Raw genomic sequence first — 12,500 nt, 5'->3', positions numbered from 1 at the left:
AACATATGTATAAAGCTTTTATTTACTTGAGATAATGTTATCCATGCTGGAATGCTCAGGTTTGTAGTTTGTTACTGGGTAACTGACCAATTAAACACCTTGAAGCCTATCCTCTGCAATCATTATTTTAACATACTTGTAATAGCTAGTCGATAAAGGATAGGGGTCTAGGCAGTGGTGGCTCATGCCATCGGACTGCAGAACTGCAGCCCCTCCCAGCTGTATATTCAAGATTGGAACATTTCATTTTTAAAATAAAGAAAATATTTATAAATTAAATATTTAGTGGCTATAGCGTAGTGCTCTAAGTGAGTCCAACTGACTCGCAAAGTCCCGGAACTCAAACTGCACATGCTCATCGAGTTCTGTTTTTTTTTTTTTTTTTTTTATCAGTTTCTGTAAATCTGGACTGCTGAAAAGCAGTCCAGATTTAGGAGAGAGAGAAAGGCATCAGTGTGATGCCCAGAAATCTATGCGGTTAACTGCACAGTGAAATGGAAGGGGGTCGAACTGCCACATATGCAGTCACGTACGTGATGTGGACAGCCGGATGACTACTGATTGGTTCTCGCTCTCTTCTTGAAAAAGAGAGTGAGAAACAATCAGTAGTAGTAGCACAGTATTTGCATTATTTACTTGGTACGTGCTACCTTGCATTAGCATTCAACTTTGTTTGCTTAGTTTTTTTTTTGGCTTACACAGGTCGAGCAGAGAGAGAGAAAAGAGCTCCAGTATTTCCTAACTTCAGTCCATGATGATCGGAGATGGACACAGTCAGTCACTCTTTTTTAACTCTGTTATAAAAGTAACACTACACTTCTTAAACTGAGGTAGGTACCCGACTCCTAATGTCCACACTAAAAGTGCAGTAACCGCTTGCAGCTTTTATTTTCATCATTCTCATACTTTGTACCTGTGATTTGGGGAAAATGTAGAAATTCCGCGAGTTAATGCAAAGTGTAGAAAACAGTGCATGTTTGTAGGAATCCAGTCTGTGTTTATTTGAATGTGTTGAAAAAATATATTTTGCTGGTGTTTCTTAGAAGAAAGTCTACAACTGTAGACTATGTACACTGAGATGTACAGAAGAAAAGTGTCCCACTATTTTTTTTTTGAGAGCTAGGCAGTTTAGAAGTCTGTGTCTGCAATGGACATGATGACTACCTTGCATTTATTTAACTGCAGTCAAAGCAATGTTTAAAAGTATTACTGAAGCCTGTCCATGTCCAGTGGTGTAAAATCCAACAGTGTGTCTGCACTGTGTTTAGTCTTCTCCAAGGCAAGTTTATTGCCTGTAAATGAACTGTGTATTGGAAAGAAGGAATCCAAATGGTTTGGGACTTTTACAGTGATGAAGAAAGTGAATTTTCATGGCTTGATAATACATAGAGTGCAATCATAACAGGTCACTAAAGCAAAGGAGTTACAATATGGTGCCTTACAACAGCAAATATGTATACAGCTTATCTTGGGCAGGCTCTTCTTCAATTTGTGAATTGATCTGTCTATGAAACAAGTAAAAAAATAAGTCTGCTAATACTTTCTAAAAAGAACTGTGTTTTTTATTTTATACATCAAGCTGGGAGCTTTCATATGAGGCTAAGGAGTTCAGTTCTCTGTTACTTCATTGAGATATATAGAAAAATGTGAATATTATATCTATATTAATTAATATCATAAAAACAACAGTTAATATATATTTACCTGCACTAAACAGAGGTCAAATATTAATGCAGTTGAGTATGCTATTGTGTAAGCTTTAAGATGAAATATTTTAAAAACATGTACATAGCATGGTTTTAGAATTATTGATGCAAATATGAACAAGCAATATTTGACACCTAGAAACGTCAGTGGGAGTTAACTGCAGATGCACCTGGAGGCGTCACTCAGATGTAATGAACATGTGAGATGTCAGTTGGCTGAATGACCATGGGAGCTAGCAGGCAAGAAGCATATGGAGACATTACTAAAAATTACACAATTCATTACTGTATAAAAATGTCTGATTTAAAAAATTTGCTATTTAGCAGAAAGCTGTACTTAGAAAGCAGCATTGTATTATTAACATTTTTAAATAAGTACTTTTATAATAGATTCGATATAGTTTAGCATTTTGCTACACACTGAGGGTTTACTTTGTTTAAAATAAGGTGAAGAAATTGGTTATTATTTAATTAAAAAACATTGAGCATATGGCAAGCTGTATCTTAGAGGTTTTTGCTTTACAGTGATGCTCGCTCACCCTTTATTTATTCAGTGTAGTGCATACCATCATGTCTTGTTACATACCTGACTCAGACAGGTGTTGTTAATGAGCTGGCACTGTTTATGAAATTTGTCAACAAGGCAGGTGTGCTGATGTAAAAGTTTGAATATAGCTCAGCACATGTAGATGAATATATGTATGTATGCAATTTTATTTACACAGCTATTATTAAGAGCATTTAAGTAGATTAAAACATGCATAGTGTTCCTCATTTAAAAATCTTTCCTGAAAAGTTCTAGGGGAAGAAGGGTAAATTAAAAATAAACTATGAGTATAGCAGGTAGCACATCCCCTGCCAGTTTGAGAATCTAAGTTATGCTTTAGTAGTGACAAGTTGCTTTGAACTATGGCTAAGAGGTCTTATTTTACAAGAGAAACTGCAGGTTTTCGGAGGCAGTATTAATGAAGCTGGGGTCATTTCCTGCACAGATATAGAGTTCATACAGCACTTTTAACAATCAGGCAAACAACCTGTCTTGCAATTCATTGTCATTGGCAACTGTACATCTATTGTCTCCATAATATCATGCATTTTCAGATAGCTTTGGAATTAATACATGACATTCAGGTAATTTATACTTTTTTGGAGTTCATTTTCCAGTAAAAGACATTTTTCCAGATTGTTGTTGAAACCATACATTTGTTGTGCAGAGAACCTGGGTGCACTGCTACAGATTATTTTGAGTATTTTGCTTTTTTATGATTGTTATGCAACCAGACTGATATATATATATATATATATATATATATATATATATATATATATATATATATATATATATATATATGTATGTATATATATATAATATCATGGCAATATGAGAATATTATTGTGGAGATTGCGTGAAGACTTGAATGAGATCATCATCTGACATTCTATATGAATGGAAATGACTGACTAATGTCTGTATTACACTGCATGTAAAACAATTAAAACTGGTTATGACAAGACTGATTTTAAATGTTTTATTACTGTGCATATGTGATGCCCCAGTCAATTTATACTGGTGGCTAGAGAGAACTCAGGATACCTGCTGGTGGTGGTTAGAGAATACCTCAGGCTTGAACCCAGTACCTTAGGTGTAGGTAACAAGATCCTGAATTCCCCACCCACCACCAGTTGTGAAACTTTTGCAGATTTTTGCCTCATATTTTGTTCTGTTCCTCATAAAATCTGTGGTTTCTGACTTTCTAAATCCTTAAATAGTTGATGGTGCAGTGGTAGCATTGTTGCTTCACAGCTAGAAGTTGTCTGGTTTGATTCTTGGCTGGGGTGCCTTCTGTGTGGAGTCTGCATGTCCTCCCTGTGTTTGTGTGGGTTTGCTCTGGTATCCTCCCATGTTAAAAAGACATGTGTCTGCAGTATTTTCCCTGGGCCTCTGCTGAAAAGTGGCTTTTGTTCCAAGCCAGACTTTCCGAGTTAACAAATGTTAAATAAAATTGACAGGCATTTGAATTTCAGACTTCATATTCTTCAGAAAGTACATGGTAACACAAAACCTTTTATTCTAGCAATTTTCTAAGTTTATACGATGAATATTTGAAATTTGTCCCTATTTTTGGGACTGTATTCCCCCATTGTTGGCTCCATCCAGATTTTTGTGCTAAGGTTGAGAGCTATGGTGAGAACTGAATTGACTAAATGGTAGCCATTTAAGTTTCAGTCATCCACTTAACTGAAGATGATATCTATTTACCTTCATCTTCAGTTAAGATTTGGCATAGTGGTATGTTGCTCTAACTGTTTTGCACAGGGTACTGTGTCCAAGTCTTGGCAGTGAAATGCATGGTGATAACACAGCATTTTATTCTAGGAACTTCCCAAGGTTATACAAGCAATGTTTAAAATGTGTCCCTGGTTTTGGGGATTTTGTCCCCCCCCCAATAAATGTTGGCTTTTTCCAGCTTTCATGTGCTGCGAAGTTGAGAGATGCAGTTGAGTGGTGAGTACATTTTGCAAGGAGCTGAGAGCTGCAGGGGAAGAGAAGTTTAGTGCTACTTATGCTGAATCTGCTTGCATTGTTAATAGCTCAACAGGTAGTGTACTTTCTTTTGATGCAAAATGCTGTGGGTTCTACTCCCACAGAGGGTAGATGCTGCCATACTGAGAATGTCCTCTTTGGTGAAGATACCTAGTAAATATGAACCTGCTATCAGCTTACCATCCATTCCCTATTACAATATTACTAGCTTATCATTTTTTAAATGTAACATAAGCAATATATTCCTCAAGGGCAACCGGCAGTTTATTTGTAGATGAAACAATGAAATATAAAGTTGCTTGCTAGCAGCAACATCTTCATTAGTTACAGATCTATATAATGTGGAATTATTTAGATGACTTTTACTTCTGTAGAGATTGTGCATATTTACTGATAATGGTGGATTGTAGAAGTCTGAGTAGACTTTTATATGTTCATAGGTTCATAGGTAAGTGCTAGGCTATCTGCCTGAGGGCATCTATAAGCCTAGCCAGAATGTTTTGGCTTTTGCCGCCCCTTTATATTAGTTCCCTGTGCCTCTGTCCAGCAGAGCCATTAGTTCCCTGTGCCTCTGTCCAGCAGAGCCACTGCAGTGATCCCTGGGGTAAATTTCCTGTTTCCCATCCACTCATCAAGGTTTCTCTTGTAGAGTGTTAATGAGGGGCTCTGCCTAATGTATATTGGAATCCTGTTCCAAAGCATGGGGAGTCTCTGGGACAGGACTCTATCCCTCCAGCACATCCTATTTATCATTGTGGTGATGTTTAGATCCCTAGAGCATGTGGCTCTTGGGGATTTGTTTTTTTTTTAGGTGGAGCATGTCCATCAATTCTGGGTTGGACATGGCCTTGTATGTCAGGCAAAGATCACCTCTGAGTAAGTGGTATGCAACCAAGTACAGCTGGAGTTTCTTCAGTCGGGCTGCATAGGGCATTTGTTTGAGGCCAGTAATCCTCTTGGTGAGGTACTTCTGTGGTTTTTCCAGCTGTCACAGGTGTCCTGTAAGGTACATCCCAAATAGGGCATTGTACTCTATGATGGGTCTGATGAGTGATGAGTAGAGGGGCACGATAACCTCTTTTGTTCTAGATATGAATCCTTTTGTGATTAGGTGGGCCACATAGAAGTATTTTCTAACCACCTTTGCAATATGATTATCAAAGGAGAGATTACTGTTTACTTGGGTCCCCAGATCCCTTATTACATTTTCTGTATTTAGGGGTCTACCACGTATGTGGTAGTTTGAGGGTACTTTGTTTTTACAAAGGGGATGACTATGCACTTTTTGGCATTTAGCTTGAGGCCATGATTTTCACACCAGGTATCTGTCCCAGTGAGACTCTTCTGGAGGATATCTGTATCATCTGGAGAGTCAATTATGGCCCCCAGTTTGCAGTTGTCTGCAAACTTGGTCAGCCATAGTCCTCCTGTGCTTTCCTGTACCTCTGAGAAGTATACACCGAACAGGAGGGGTCCCAGGACTGAGCCCTGAGAGATGCCACTTCTAACTGGTTTAGAGTCGGACCTACAGCCTGCAACTCTTGCCATGTGGGTTCTATCCATGAGTCAAATGGCAACCCATCTTGTGATGTAGGGGTTTATGTTCAGGCTGGTGAACTTGTCTATAATACCAGAATGGGGAACGATGACAAAAGCCTTTGCAAGGTCTAGGTAGGCTGTGTGGACCTCCTTTCCCTCGTCTAAAGCCTTGGTAACTGTCTTAAAGAAGTCCACCAGGTTTAGATGGCATGATCTGCCCTTAACAAAGCCAAACTGGGCAGGTTCCAATGTTTGGAGGCTCCCAATGTCTCTGTTAATGAGTTCCATGATGATGCACTCCATAGCCTTGCAGACCAGGCTAGTCAGCCTTATAGGGCGATAGTTCCCGGGATCCATTGTGGCTCCATCTTTGTGGAGCAGGATAACTGTAGCTATGCACCACTCTATGGGTATGCAGCCTGTAGAGAGGCTGAGTTTGAACAGTGTGTTTAGCTGAGGGGTTAGTTCATTTTGGAGGTCATGTAAGACACAGCCTGAGACACCTTCTGGTCCCATTGAAGGTGTATTTTTGTCTTTGGATAGGGCTGTTTTAACCTGTGTCAGTGATTGCTGGAGCTTTACATTCTTCTGGTATGGTTATGGGCCCTTTAGGGGGTGAGAGGGGGGTGAAGTTTGCACTAAACCTGTCTGCCAGAATGTTGACAATATCAGTCAGTTCTTTGTATTTTGTGCCATTCTGCACTAACTCAGAGCAGATCTGAGAGTTTCCACTTAGGTTCTTGACATAGCTAAAGAACACTTTGTGGTTATCTTTGGAGTGCTTGGCAGTTTTTCTGATCAGGGATTTTTTCCTTCTTGGGATTTTACTCTTTTCTGTACTAGTTTCCTCCTTCTATTGTATAGCTTGTTTATGGTAGGGGTCTACCAGACTGGTTTCCTTTTCTTGGAGGAGTGAGTCTTGGTTTTGCTTGGGATAGCATGATCCATGCATTCTTGCAGGTGCTCATAGAGTGCCTTTGTAAGGGATTCAGCAGCTTGGACAGCACTGTCCTTTTGCATGGGGGCTGTGAACCTTTCTACCTTGGTCTTAAGTAACATGAAGTTTGCTTTTGAAAAGTTTTTCACAGTGGTTTCCTTGATTGGGGGTGGGGATGGAATGTGGATATCCAGAGTGATTAGTCTATGGTCTGATCTAACCAGTGAAGGGTTGACCTCCAGTGCAGAACACCGATCACCCATGTTGGTGATGACCAGGTCCAATATGTTGTCTCCTCTGGTGGGGGTGTTGACCAGTTGATCCAGGGCATTCGAGTTTATAAATTCTAGGAAGCTTTGAGCAAGGGAGTTAGTACTTGAGTAGTTCTCCTAGTTAATGTTTGGGTAATTGAAATCACCCAATATTAAGGCATTTGGTAGGACTTTCATATTTTCCACTCTCTCCAGAACCACGGAATGGGGGTCCTCGGTCATGATGGGTGATCTGTAGCAAGCTACAATCTGAATTGCAGTTTTACTCATTGTTAGCTGCACGTGGATGATCTCTGAGGCATTGTGCTGTGCCACTAACCTGGAGGTGTGGGTATCCTTGATGAATATGGAGACACTCCTGCCTTTTCTGTTTCGGTCTGAGTTCTGTGGCCAAAAAGTATGGTATGAGGTACAGCCTGGTAGTACTGGGGTACTCTCTGAAGCCTTAAACCAGGTTTCTGTTACTGCACAGATATCAATGTTCTCCATACTGAGGAGTGCCTCAAGTGTGTGCATTTTGAGGTTTAGACTTCTGGCATTGAGAAGCATTACCCTCAGTTTTTGGTTACTTGTGCTATTTATTGTGGTGGGTTTGTCTTTTGAGCCTTGCCTAAAAAAGGCACTATGGGGTGGCAAAAGCCTTGGCCAGTATTCAAAAGCCTAAGTTTCACAGGTGCAAGCCATCTCTTGTGAAGCAACGTGGCTTATCGAGCATGTCATCTCAGGTGGACAGATACTGGATCCCCTTTGATTGACACCAGAAACTTAGCCAATTGTTGAAATTGATCATTTTTTCTTTATACTGTGGCATCATTCTTGGTGAGGGCAGGATGCTACTCAGGGTCATACCGGCCTGGGCTACATGATCAGAGAGCTCTTCCATGTCTCTTTTCATGTAGTTCAGGGAGGTACAACTCAGGTCATTCACACCAACATGGACAATGACAGAGTCGTATTTGTACTTGTTCTGGAGTAACCTGAGTGCTTGTGTTATGTGGCGGATCCTAGCCCCCAACAGCCAGCTAACTGTAACCTTCTCCTTGTCCAGCCTAGTTGATGGAAATGTTCTCAATTTGGTAGTTTTGTCATTATTGGTGCATGTATTTTGTTTCATGGTTTACTGGAAAAATGTTCAGAATAATTAATTTAAAACAAACTCTAACAACTGTACTGTATTATACAAGAAATATAATTTAATACAATCAGGAAGGTGTATCACAAAACACATGTATGTGTGATGTGCAAGGGGCCTATCATTTGATAATAGCCCAAAGTTAATCTTTATACTAGCCAAATGTATTTTCTTTGAATGTGAATTTCAATGCTGTTTCAATGAATGTGAGTTTCAAGGGCAGAGAAGTTTTAATGCTAAGTCTATTGTCATTGTGAGACTGCATTGCTTGTTTAGCATATGTCTTAGTGTTTGTGCTGTAAAATGCAAAATAAAACTTTCAAATGAAATCCAAATCATTGTAGAAGTAAAGCAGTATGCACATTATAGTGTTTATGGTAAATGGGGTAAAATAGTCAAGTAATGGGACATTGGAATGGCTGCAGGGGGGATGCTCCATTCAACCATGATTTTGTGAGGGGGAAGGGTGGTAAATTCAAAGACAGTCCCTGCTGAACTATACCTCTCAACTGTCCAGATTTTCACGAATGAATAGAGTTTTTTGCTTCTTATTTTTGGTTTGTTCCTCATAAAGTGTCTGGTTTTCTGGCAAATCATTTAGGAATTAAGTCACTAAATAATGGCAGACTGAGTTTCAGACTTCATAATCTTCAAAAAAATTCATGCTAAAGCAAGACCTATTAATCTGTCAACTAAGTTTATAAAAGAGCAATTTTTAGTACTGTTTATATGTTCCCCCAATATATTTGGCCATGTCAGATTTTCTGCATTACCAGGTTGAGAGGTACGTGCAAATAAATTGCTTTATAGAATTAGGAATATCCAACCTCTCAACTGTCCCCGATTTTGGCTCAAAATTTGCTCTCCCTCTAATAATCCTTCCGCAAAATGCGGAGGGTTTACAGTTGATAAATAACTGTAATAATCAGAGTTATAGATTACTTTTATTTCAGAAATGCATGTAGATTCATTTATTTTGTCAGCTGCTCAAGGTAACAGTACTAATATTAAAAAAAGTGTCTCTTCTTTGACAGGTTCCCAGCTGTATTGTGTGGCTATTTTTTGCATCACATTCTTGGTCCATTTTTCATAAATGTCTGGTTTTCTGGAAAATTAGTAGCAAATCATTAAAGATTGAAGTTAGAAAATAATGACAAATATTTGAGTTTCAGATTTCATATCCCTTCAGAAAATTCATACTAATGCAAGACCTACTACTCTATTAGAAAGTTGATAAGAACAATATTTAAATTTTCTTATTTTTGGGCCTTTGTCCCACTTCTATGTATGGCTTTGTCCAGATTTCTTGCTCTGAGGTTGAGAGGTATGACAAATGTGTCAGGGCCATCACAGTCAGCCAGAGACATTTCAAATTGTGACATGCTTGTTGCACCCCACTCCCCCATGTAGTGACTCTGGATGTGTCCAAACAAGGCAAGGAGCAGTTATGTAGTGTGAAACTGTGCAGAGTATGTATCCCCATCCAAGGTAGACAAGTACTACAGTGGCTTTTCATCTGTCCTTGTTTGATTTTGCAGAATGTTCTGGTTTTCTGTCATATTTTTATACTGTTGATTTATGCTTATTATTCAGAAAGTGCCTGTTGCTCTGTTTTAAAGAAGCAATGCTTTAATGACCATCAGGTAAGCTTGTCTGAGATTGTAAGATGCAAGTAAGTATTTAATAAGCATACTGTTAAAGAATTACCAACACTGAAAGTCTTTTTTGTTGTTGCCATGCAGAGAATACTTACATAACTAGATAATGTATAAGCCTTGGGTATTGAAATGCATATGACAGTATTTGTAATAAAGGACAGGATTACAGTATTTTACGAAGCTCATTTGCTTTGTTGGAGACTTGCAGTCATCTTTGCAGGCTTTACCCATAAACTAAACAGAATGCCAATCAATCATGGGTGGTCCATAACCTGTGCAGTAACCCTTTATGCAATTTATCTTTAGCTTGTTTCTTGTTTGCTGTTCATTTTTCCTTTGATCATGTTTTCCCCATGAAACAAGTAGAAAGTTGTTGTCAGGCAGTAGGTCTTGTTTGTATAAGAAACATTTTTACAAGTGGGAGTATCACAGTGATTGCTACTTTCAGCATGTTACTTGGTACATTTATAAAACTGAATATAAAGTATAATTAGAACTGCAGTGCAAGGAGAAGTGATTTGAGTTGAGTGCTGCTTGTTTTTCTTATACTTGATTTTGACTGGCATTCCAGTAATGTAGTTAAAATGTAATTTATTTTTTCATGCCTCACAACCTTTTTCTTTCCATCTAGATATTAAGTAAGCTGTCATACAGCCAATGCATTGAATTTTTTTTCTTCTACACTTCATTTTGTCTTGATTGGACTCTCATAATGATGGTTTGGCAGCCAGGGCAGTTTATTTCATTAAAGTTCCAGTTTTTGTGGTTTTGAGCATGGCTCCTCCCCTTTCTAGTTTTCCACACCCCTTCCCATTCATCCCACCCATGCAGCTGTCTCCTGCAGCCCCCCATTTGATTTGAAGTCACCAGCCGCCACTGGGTCTAGGTCTTGGTAAACTTGAGATTTTCCATACATTCATGTAAGTTAATTTTAAAGATAGTGAGGGACATGTTTTCCTTTACATACATAAAATGGTAGACTATTCCAGATGTAGAAAATTCTATATGAGAGAGACATCTGTCATACCAATATGTCCTATTTATGTTGCAATGTAGATTTAGCATCCTGTGATATTATATCTGTTTTACTACCAGTTTGCACACACACACACACACACACACACACACACACACACACACACACACACATATATATATATATATATATATATATATATATATATATATATATAGTAGATCAATCAGGTCTGTATACCAGGAATAGATCATGCTCTAGGAAAATGAAGGCGAAAGAGAAAAAAAAAGTAATTTAGAGAGCTCATTCCATAGAATTATTTAGTGAAGAAATGCTGTTTTTTTTTTTAAGTTGGCATATGTGTTTCGATAGCACTTACCAAAAGGCATATTGCAGAAAGGAATGACAACCTCTTTTGACTAAGATGATATGTCCTTAGTAATCATGTAGGTGTGGTAGAAGGCTGTTCTGATAACAAAGGATGTGCGGTGGTCACAGGACAGTTCATTATCCATGAAGCTGCCAAGGTCTATATTGACACCAAGAGTCAGATTTAACATTGTCCAAATGATTCCTAAGAGGTGACAGGAAGACGCTGTCACTCCAACAGTGACTGCATTATCAGAAACACCATATACTCCACAGGAATAAATTTTGATCAGATATGCTTTCATCCATATAAATAATTATACAGTGGATTACATCAGAACATAAGTAACAAATGGAGTTTGCCAAATTTAAAAACCACATGATTCCAAAAAAAACCCAAAAAAATGAGAATTCAATTGGATCATGTTGATATCAGATTAGACAACATTTAACTTAATCACATTGTATTTCAAATGAAACCAGTAGTGCATTGATACAGTTAAATATTATAAAACATAAAACCTTAAAAAACATAAAACATTAAAAACCATCAATTCACAAATAAATGAAAAATGTGTGTTTTATTCAGAGATATACATTCATAATTTGTGTGAACATATAAACAGGAATAAATATGTTATAATTAATTCCAAATTCATAAAAAAGTGATACATTATAAATAGAATGATCATAATTTTAGCTGACCTTTGCTTTAGCACTGCCAAGATAGAAATACAGTCACTACCACTTGGTCCTGTTGACTAGCACACTAAGACTAGTATTAAAAGAAAAAAGAAACAACTTTGGCAGAAAGTGCTTGCTTTCCAGCATGGCTCCATCTATTCCCTTCCCAAACAGGTCCATCTCTCCTTTGGTCAAAGGGGAGAACAAGCTAGATTAGCATCTGCTTCCAGTAAAAGTGACTTTTTTGATCATCTACAGGAGGCATCCCTTCCAAGGAGGTCATAGAGGTTGTTGCCATCTAAATATCAGACATTCAACAGTGTGAATCCTTCTCAATGAGAATTCAATCCCTACAATTACCACCAGACCATTGTACTAAGAAGAGGAAGGGGAAGAGGGAGAAGTCAACATTTTTAGTGAGTGGCAATGATGCTGGCGTTAAATATATTGGTTCTGTTCCACTTGTTGAAGGTCACTGTAATGATTTTATTTTTAATTACACTAACTTTTTTCAACAGACCAGATTAATCTGTTTAGATTTAGTTTTTCATTCTTTCTACCAGAAGGGCTAATTTGATGAATGCTATTATTTATTTGAAACTGATTGTGAGAAAACTGAACATTCATTGAGCAGGATTCATGAAGGCTTGCACGGAGTCTAAGAGTAGTGTAAGACTCCATG

This window comes from Protopterus annectens, chromosome 13.part0 (genome assembly GCF_019279795.1).
Source record: "Protopterus annectens isolate FY-2018-M chromosome 13.part0, PAN1.0, whole genome shotgun sequence".
NCBI classification, from domain to species: Eukaryota; Metazoa; Chordata; order Ceratodontiformes; family Protopteridae; genus Protopterus; species Protopterus annectens.
This window is presented reverse-complemented; position numbering follows the sequence as displayed.